Source organism: Monodelphis domestica, chromosome 2 (assembly GCF_027887165.1).
Source record: "Monodelphis domestica isolate mMonDom1 chromosome 2, mMonDom1.pri, whole genome shotgun sequence".
Taxonomy (NCBI): domain Eukaryota; kingdom Metazoa; phylum Chordata; class Mammalia; order Didelphimorphia; family Didelphidae; genus Monodelphis; species Monodelphis domestica.
In genome coordinates, this window is record NC_077228.1 from 142781067 (window position 1) to 142789868 (window position 8802).

The following is an 8802-nucleotide window of genomic DNA, read 5'->3' on the forward strand; positions in this document are numbered from 1 at the left end:
AAAAAGTAAGCGATACAAGACAATGGAAAAGTTTGGGTTGTTTTAAATAGCTACAAAATGAAGGCAATGACTTGAGTCACCCTAAAGTCAGGAGAGTTGAAATATTATACCTTAGGAACGGTAACTGAGACACCCAAACAGTGACAAGATCAAAAGCAGATGAGTTCAGCCACCCAAGTACTGTACAACCCAACTTCCATTCCTTGAGCTGCTTTGAGGACTGTGCCTTCTGGGTAATTGGATTTCTGGCTAAGAGTTGGCCTGTGTTAACCTGTGTGTTTTAAGAATGAATGGTTCTCAAGTACATCAGCCCACTTTCCTGCCTTTGTAAATACAGTTTCATAGACACAACTGAATCTTTCTTTAACGACTGGAGAGCACATCCTTCATTAGAGGCATCATTATATACAGGAATTCCTAGTGTACAAGACTGTGGATGATGGTGTGATGGTTTAGCAGATTGGAATGAGGATGTTCTTAGCCCTCAGGACATCCCCCTGGCGGGCTTTCTTAAAATAAATCCTTAATACATACTTCTTGTCTTGTCATCTGCCTTTCAATTAAAATCATGGGAGAGAATGAAAACAATTCCAATGAACTGAAGCTGCCGATGAGTTAGGTTACAGTTTATTGAGGCTTCACTCTGCTTCAAATAGATCTTCAGCCACAGAATCCTATATCTAAACTTCCTGGCATCGCCCAATGAACAACTTGAAATTGGCACAGCAGCCATCCCCTTTCCCCCATATTCTTGATAACTCCACACTAGTGATTCTGGGGTTTTGCAATATCTAAGGTATGGGGGGAAATCCTCAGATGTTCCTGAGAACCGCATTTATCTTGTCACCATCATTTTTCCAAATGAATTTAATGTACTTCCTGTAACACTGGCTCCTCCCTGTCCCCACCCCAGGTGGGAGGGTGTCAGGAAATCAAACAAACGGTTCATTTTCCAAAGAGCCTGGGAATCACTGCTGTTCCCCTCTCACCACTGAGATGCCACCATCTGTGGTTGGGATGAGGTGTATCTGCATTTACCAGGTCCAGAAAAACCAAACAGTATAAGAGACAGAAAGCAAATACTACATAATTTGATTGGACCTGGGGAGGAACTTTGCAAGGCCCTGAAGTGGAGCCAGCTTTCCAGGCTAACCAGAACGCTCAGGAAAATCAGCTGTGATATCTTTAATGACTGCAAGTGGTTAAAGTCTCCATTTTTGCTTTCATTTGCAAAATAGCATTTCACAACCTAGGGGTTTCTCACATTATGTCGGGGAATTGTCCCAATACCAGTCTTGGAAGGAGAAGTACCCCCTCCTGGGCCCTTCGAGCAAATCTTCCCATCCAAGGACTGACCCTCTTAGATTTAAAGAGTTGACAAGATCACAGCCCAAGATGGCATGACAGCAGTTTTATTAATAACTATTATCACAGCAGATGGAAAAACTGTAGACAAAACTTTGCATATAATGTGTCTACCACAAAAAATGCTCGATGAAACAGAAGGATGGTTAGCTACCACAGAATTTTTTTTTTGCATTTTCCTTCCTTAATGGGATAAAAATGTTGAATTTTTATCCACTCCTTTGCAGTGATTTTCACAATTCGCCAATGCCTTTCATTTACGGATCATCATCATTCACTTGTGAAGTCTGCTACTTAATTGCTGTAGGTGTAACACCTCATGGAAGCACAGTCTTAAATATGCACATCCAGTGTATTTGAGTGAAGGGGACAAGAGAAATGATCTTAGTTCTTTGGGTTTAGAGGAAAGAATACCAGACTTCAGGTCAGGAGAACTTGGGTTCAAACCCAGCCTCTGATACTGACTTGCTGGGTGACTATCGGCAAATCACTTAACCTCTCAGGTTCAACATCCTCATCTGTAAAATGGGACCACCTCTCTCGAAAGGTAAATGAGATAATGTCCCTAAAGTGCTTCACAAACCTCAAAGCACCATCTAAATGTTAGCTATTCTTAGGTGTTCGCCGTCTGCTACATCCAGCTGTCCCTCTGGTACTAAGAGAAATTGAATTCCTCATCACCAGAACATCTTTGGAGCCTTTAGGTTATACTCCTTAGGTTTTGTCTTTTGTTTTAATATTTAGTTTGCAGTGCAAATAGCTATAGCAGGCACTAGCTGTTAACTCTGGAGACTGGAGCCAGGAGCGCTTTCTAATCCCCTCTTTTCTTTTTTCCCCTCCCCCTCCCCATTCTATCCTCACACCGCCCAGCTCGATTCAAAGAAGATCTTACTGTCTCATTTTTACTGCCTTCAGAGGTTGAAAGCACCCTCCATCTTCTGCACATCTGCAGGGGACAGAGAGTCCTTTAGGACTGCATGCAGGCGGGAATGGCTCTTAGCTCTGGCGCTCAGACAACGGGAGAATGACCAGTTCCAAAGCAGCAAAAAAAGGAAAAACATCCTCCTGTTTGTGTTCCAAAAGAGCCTTCCAATGCTCAGCAAAGTTGCCAGTGGTTGCCTTGGTTCTTCAAACACAGGCTGGGCTCGCCTTTTCCTGTACCAAAGCTTCTACATCAGGGAGCCCACTCCAGCAGCTTAGCTTAATTACCCTGATCTTCAGAGAGGCTAGAAAAGCTCCCTCGGCCCAATGCTTCACAATCTGAACCTCAACTGCCAGGAGATGTTTGTCATGGATGCTACTCAGACTTTTAATTGTATTAGTAAGCACTGGGGGGTAGGGGCGCCCCTAAACTCTCTACCCCCACTCTTAACTGAGAGTCCAGAATAGAAGATGGGGAAGGGGAACCCAGCCACTTTAATCCGTTACAAAGTATAACGCTGGGAAATCTAGTAGATGAGAAATATAATTATAACAATGGCAGCATTTCTATAGTGCTTTAAGTTCTACAAAGCATTTTACAGATCTCATTTCATCCTGAGATGTAGGTGCTGGTATTATCCCAAATTTACAGATGAGAAAACTGAGGCAAACTGGGCTATGTGATTTTCCCAGGGTCACACAGCTAGATAGTTTCTGAGGTCAGAAACTCTGAGGTTTCTCTTTCTGTTCCACCAGTCTGGGTAGCAACCTCTCTTTCTTGCAGGTCTATCCTTTCTTTAAATCTTTTAGCTCATAAGGATAATTTTGTTGATCTACTTCAAGGTGATACAGTAGAAAGAACCAGGGGTCTGGAGTCAGAGGACCCAGATTTAAGTACCATCTCTGAGGTTTACTATCTGTAGGACCTTAGACAAGTAATCCAACCTAACTTTCCTGGTCCTTTATTTCCTCATCTATAAAATGACAGAGTTGGAATAGCTTCTAATATTCTTTTAAGTTCTTATTTAATGTTTCTCTCTGTCTCTTGTCTTTCCCTTTCTTTCTCTCTTTAGCTTTCTCTTTCAGTCTCAGCTTCTTTCTCTCTCTCTCCTTTCTACTTTCTTTTTTTCCAAATATGGTTGTCTCTGTCTCTATCTTTCTGTTTCTCTCTGTATGTCTCTGTGTGTCTGTCTCTTGGTCTGTCTGTCTGTCTGTCTGCTGTCTGTCTGTCTCTCTCTCTCTCCTCCCCTCTCATCTCTCTTTTTCTTTCTCTGACTCTACTCCTCTCTATATATATTTTTCCTTTCCTCTCCTCTGCTCCTCTTCTGTCCTCTCCTCTCCTTATTCCTCTTCCCCTACTCTTTACCTCTCTCTTCCCCTCAACACCTCTATGATTCACTGGTAGAATTGGTTCCCATCACTAGCAATTATCTAACAAGTGGGTGCCAGGGAGCCACTTATGTATGGTGATTTGAGGGGTATGAGGCAGCCCTACATCTTCCCCAAATATATGTCTAACCACCTCTCATGGTCTTCAAAATTCCATCATTGGGATTTAGTGGGGGGGGGGTTGTTTTTTGTTTTTGTTTTGTTTTGTTTTAAGTTTTAGAGACATTTTGGTCTTTAAGAGTTCCCAATAAAAGATTGATATCCTTGGGAAGGATAATTCCTAAGCCTTTATCAGCAAAGGCTTTAAGAGTGAGTTATAATAGCTCTTGCTAACATAGGATAAGTGATTAGGGCTAGTCAGGGAATCTGCAAACGGGAAGTGGGGTGGAGAAGGGGATGATTAAGGATGCTTAAAGAGAAAGGAAGAGGCACCAAAAACAAACTTCACAGTTGTGTGTAAGACCACGCCAAACCATTTCATTTCCCAGGACCTCAGTGATCTCCTTGGTAAAATGAAATGCCAAATAAAATAAAAAGCCAAATTGATGCAGTGAAAAGGGATATAGTCAACTGGGAGATGATGTGGATCTTTGTAGCAAATTTCTCTATTAATATAAATAGTATCCAAAATACATGGGGAATTGAAACAAATATATTATTATAAAAGCCATTTCCCAATAGATAAGTGGTGAAAAGATAGGAACAGCAATTTTCAGATATATAAAAATGCAAACAATCTACAACCATATAAAAATTTCTCCAAGTCACATATAATAAGACAAAAGCAAACAGATCTGTGATTCTACCTCATACTCATCAGATTGTCTAAAATGGCAAATGATTAAAAATCACAATTATTTGAAGAAAGGAATTTTAATGCACTGTGGATGGAAGACATGGAAGTCATTCTTGGAAGTTCTTTGGAAATATACCCCTAAATTACTAAACTTTTTATACCCCTTGACCAAAGTAGATTTCCTAAAGAGATCAAAGAAAGTGGGGAAAAATCTATATGCAACATTATTTATAGCAGCACTCTTTCTTGACCAAAGAATTGAAAACAAAGTAGGTATCCAACAAGTGAGAAAATGATTGGATAAATTGTGGTATAGACAGACATTTTACAGACTATTTACTGTGTCATAAGAAATGATGAATATGACTTTTTCAGAAAAAAAAGGAAAATATTTATGAACTGATTCAGAGAGAAATGAAAAGAACCAAAAAGAACAATTTACATATCAACCACAGAAATATTGAGGAAAATGACTTTGAAAAATCACAAAATTTATATCAATAAAGTACTCAATCATCATCAAGATGGTTTGGTGGATAGAGTGACAAGCCTAGAGCCAGGAAGACTTACCTTCAAATTCAGCCTTAGACACTCACCAGCTGTGTGATCTTGGGCAAGTCACTTAACTTGGTTTGCTTCAGTTTCCTCATCTGAAAAATTAGCTGAAGAAAGAAATTGCATACCACTCTAATATCCATGCCAAGAAAACCTCAAATGGGATTGGGAAGAGTCAGACTTAATTGGAATGACTGAACAACAACAAAAAATGACCAATCATGCCTTCCGAGGACTGCTGAAGCATGCCTCTCACCTCTTGGCTGACAGGATATAAACTAAAGCAGTGGTTCTCAAACTTTTTAGTCTTGGGACCTCTTTACACTCTTAAAAATTGAGTGCCCCCAAAGCTTTTATGTATGTGTTTAAAACTACCGGCATTTTTCATATTAGAAATTAAAACTGACAAAAATTTAAATATATTTATTCATTATTTTAAAATTATATAAATACAACCATTACATGTTAAATATAATACATTTTTATTTAATTACATTTTGAGAATAAATATTAATTTTAAAAAGTGGTATTGTTTTATGTTTTTGTAAATCTCTTTAGTGTCTGACTCAGTAGAAGATGACTGAATTCTCATAACTACTGCATTTAGTCTGGTATAATGTGCTATTTTTTGTTGAAATAGGTGAAGAAAATCTGTAGTTGGAAAAGGGAGGAGTAATTTAATATATAAATAATATTTTAGAATTGTTGAAAATAATTTTGACTTTGAGGACCCCCTGAAAAAGTCTAGGGGATGCCTAAGGGTCCATGGACCACACTTTTGGGAAATGCTGAACTATAGGAATAGAGTGCGATAAATTTTTAGACATGGCAAGTGTGTCGAATTATTTTTCTTGACTATTTTTTACAAAGGAAGACTTCTATTGTTTTGGGGAATAATTTGGGGATAGTGATAGAGATAAAAAAGAAAGAAGATAACATCAATAAAACATTTAAAAGTACACAAATCAAAAAGAAGTCCCAAAGGGGACACAATCAAACAAGATAACTTTATTATACACTCTCATTCCTCTCCAGCCTGCTCCCAGACTTCCTCTACCATGTCTCAGCTCTTCATCCTGAGGCTTCACTCCAGGCCTGGAATTCACCCTTGGGAAGTATCTCTTCCTCTCCTAGAACTCTGTTTAAGGAGGACACCTAGACCAGCCACCAAGTCTCATTTCTCTCCAGATTTCTTTTACTCTGCTCCACCCCTGCTTTCCCTTCACTCTTTCTGGCTTCCTTTTTTGGATTATCTTCTTCCAATAAAATGTGAGCTCCTAAAGGACTGGGAATGAACTGGGTTAGATCCAACTCAGACTAGCTTAAGTGGGAGGAAGCTGTTAAATTTTCAGCTAATACTGAAGGTTCATTTGGACCTTGGAAATCCTAAAATGACCTAAAGCAAGATTTGATTTATTTTTTTATTGATAGTCTAGAGTTAATAAAGTGATAAAGCAAATGTTAACAGTGCAGATTAAACCTAAAAGTGCATTGTGTCTTTGCAGAGACACAATTGTTAAACATTTACCAATCCATTCCTGTATTCCCAGTGCTTAGCACAGTACTTGGCATATGATGAGTATTTCATAAATGCTAGTGAACAAACTTAAAAAAACAAACAAAACAACAACTATATCTCAAAGTTCAGTTTCACATACAATCCTCTTTTTTGGTCTTTATACACTGAAATGTTCATATTTGCTTATTAAGATCATGATTAAAAAAAAGAAAGAAATGAAAAGGATTAGGCTAGTCACTAGATCAATCACTTCTAGCTCTAAATCTATGATCTCTGTTTCTACCCACAGGTGATTCATTTTTGTTTACTTTCCTCTTTTTCATTAATTTCTGTGCTTTATGTTTATAGGGGACAATGCTAATATTGATGAATCCTCTCAACCTGTGCAGTGGGTGTGCTTATAAAGATGAGTGCTTGAGTATACCAAGTGTATATTAAAACTGAGGCAGGATGATAGCATAGGGACAGTCCAATGCTATTTGGAACTTGTCTAATTGACTTACAGCTAGATTTCCCCAGGCAATATAACAACATAATTCTGGGAAACTCTTCCTTCTCCCTTCTCCCTTACCCCCTCCTCTGCTCCCAACAAAAATCAATCAATTGACAAGTTTTGTGACTTTTACCCAGACAATATTCTTCATGATTATTTAATAAAAACAACAACTGGAAAGCTCTAATTGAACTGATGCAGAGTGAAATAATCAGAACCTGGGAAAAACTGTTCACAGTAATAGCAATATTGTATGATGATTAATTGTGAAAGACTAAACTACTCTAGCAATACAATGATCCAAGACAATTCTGAAAGACTTATGACAAAAATGTTGCCCCCCTCCAAAGAAATAACTGTTGTGCAAATCAAAATATACTATTTTTATGGCAGTTTTTTTGTGGTTTTCTTTGGGGATTTTGGCTTTATATGAGTATTTACTTATAGCAATGACCCATATGCAAGTATGTATCACATGATAAAACATGAATAACCCAGATCAAATTTCTTACTATCTATGATGGGGGGAGGGAGGAGAAGGAGGAAAGGAACTTAGATCTTATAATTTCAGAAAACATATGATGAAAATTTATATTACATGTATTTGGGGAAATGAATTATCTTTTAATTAAAAAAAAAAGAAACCGGGCATGAAAAAAGAGGATAAACGTGTGACAAATATCTTGTGGAGATGATTGGTTCAAGTGAAGGTTTTTCTCAGGATGACGGATGTTTTGAGCATCAAGCAAAAATGTAGTAGGGAAAGACTGAAGATTAGTGATAAAGTACAGATGCTAGTGGGGACAATCTACTAGAATGGTTGAGAGGAAATAAGATCATGGGTGTGTATAATGAGACTGGCTTTGGCTAGGTGATGGACCACCTTTTTATCTGATGCAAAAGTAAAGGCAGAGGTAATGGAGGAAGATGCTCAATTGATACGAGAAAAAGGAACTCTAAGCTAATAGCCTCAGTTTTTTCAGTGAAGCAAAGGGATAGTTGAGAAGGTAAGATAAACGGTTGAATGAGAAAAGGGGATATTTAGAATAGCATCTGTAGAGAACAAGATTGATTAAGGAGGAGTCGAATAACTGCCTTGCTTCAGTGAGGGGCCAGTTGAGATTATATAACATGCATTTGTAATGGACCCAATCAACATGATTTCATGATTTTCTCCAGCTTCATACAGCAGCACATAAATAGGAGTGAAGGAGGCAGATGGTGGAAGTAGTCCAGGATTGAAGTTTGGATGATAGCTTTGCTCTAAAAAAAATCATCCATCTTTGATTACAGCAGTTATAAACAGTCCTACCATAGGTAAAGTTGCCAAGTGGTAGGATTTTAGGGGTGCCAGAAAGGTCCTATATCCTCAAATATCTCTTCCACTGACTTGTCAAAGTTTAGAAAAGTCCTACCTTTAGAGATTCATTCTTTTGGATTAAGCCATTATATTATATTCATCATACTTATATAGGTATGTCTCTCACTTCCTATCCACTATAAGAATGTAGATGCCTTTTGAGTAGGGATTAAGTTCATTGTACTTCTATGTCCAATGCTTAGCCCAGGGCCTGTTATTTGATTAATAATTTCATTTCACTGAGCCTTAATATTCTCATCTCTAAAATGGGGATAATAATACTTATACTATATATTTCACAAGAAAGGAAGAATTTTGTTTGTAATAAATTGTGAGGGAATTGGTTTGTGAATCTTAAATTGTTTGATAAATATAAATTAATTATTGTTGTTGTTTTGTTAGTC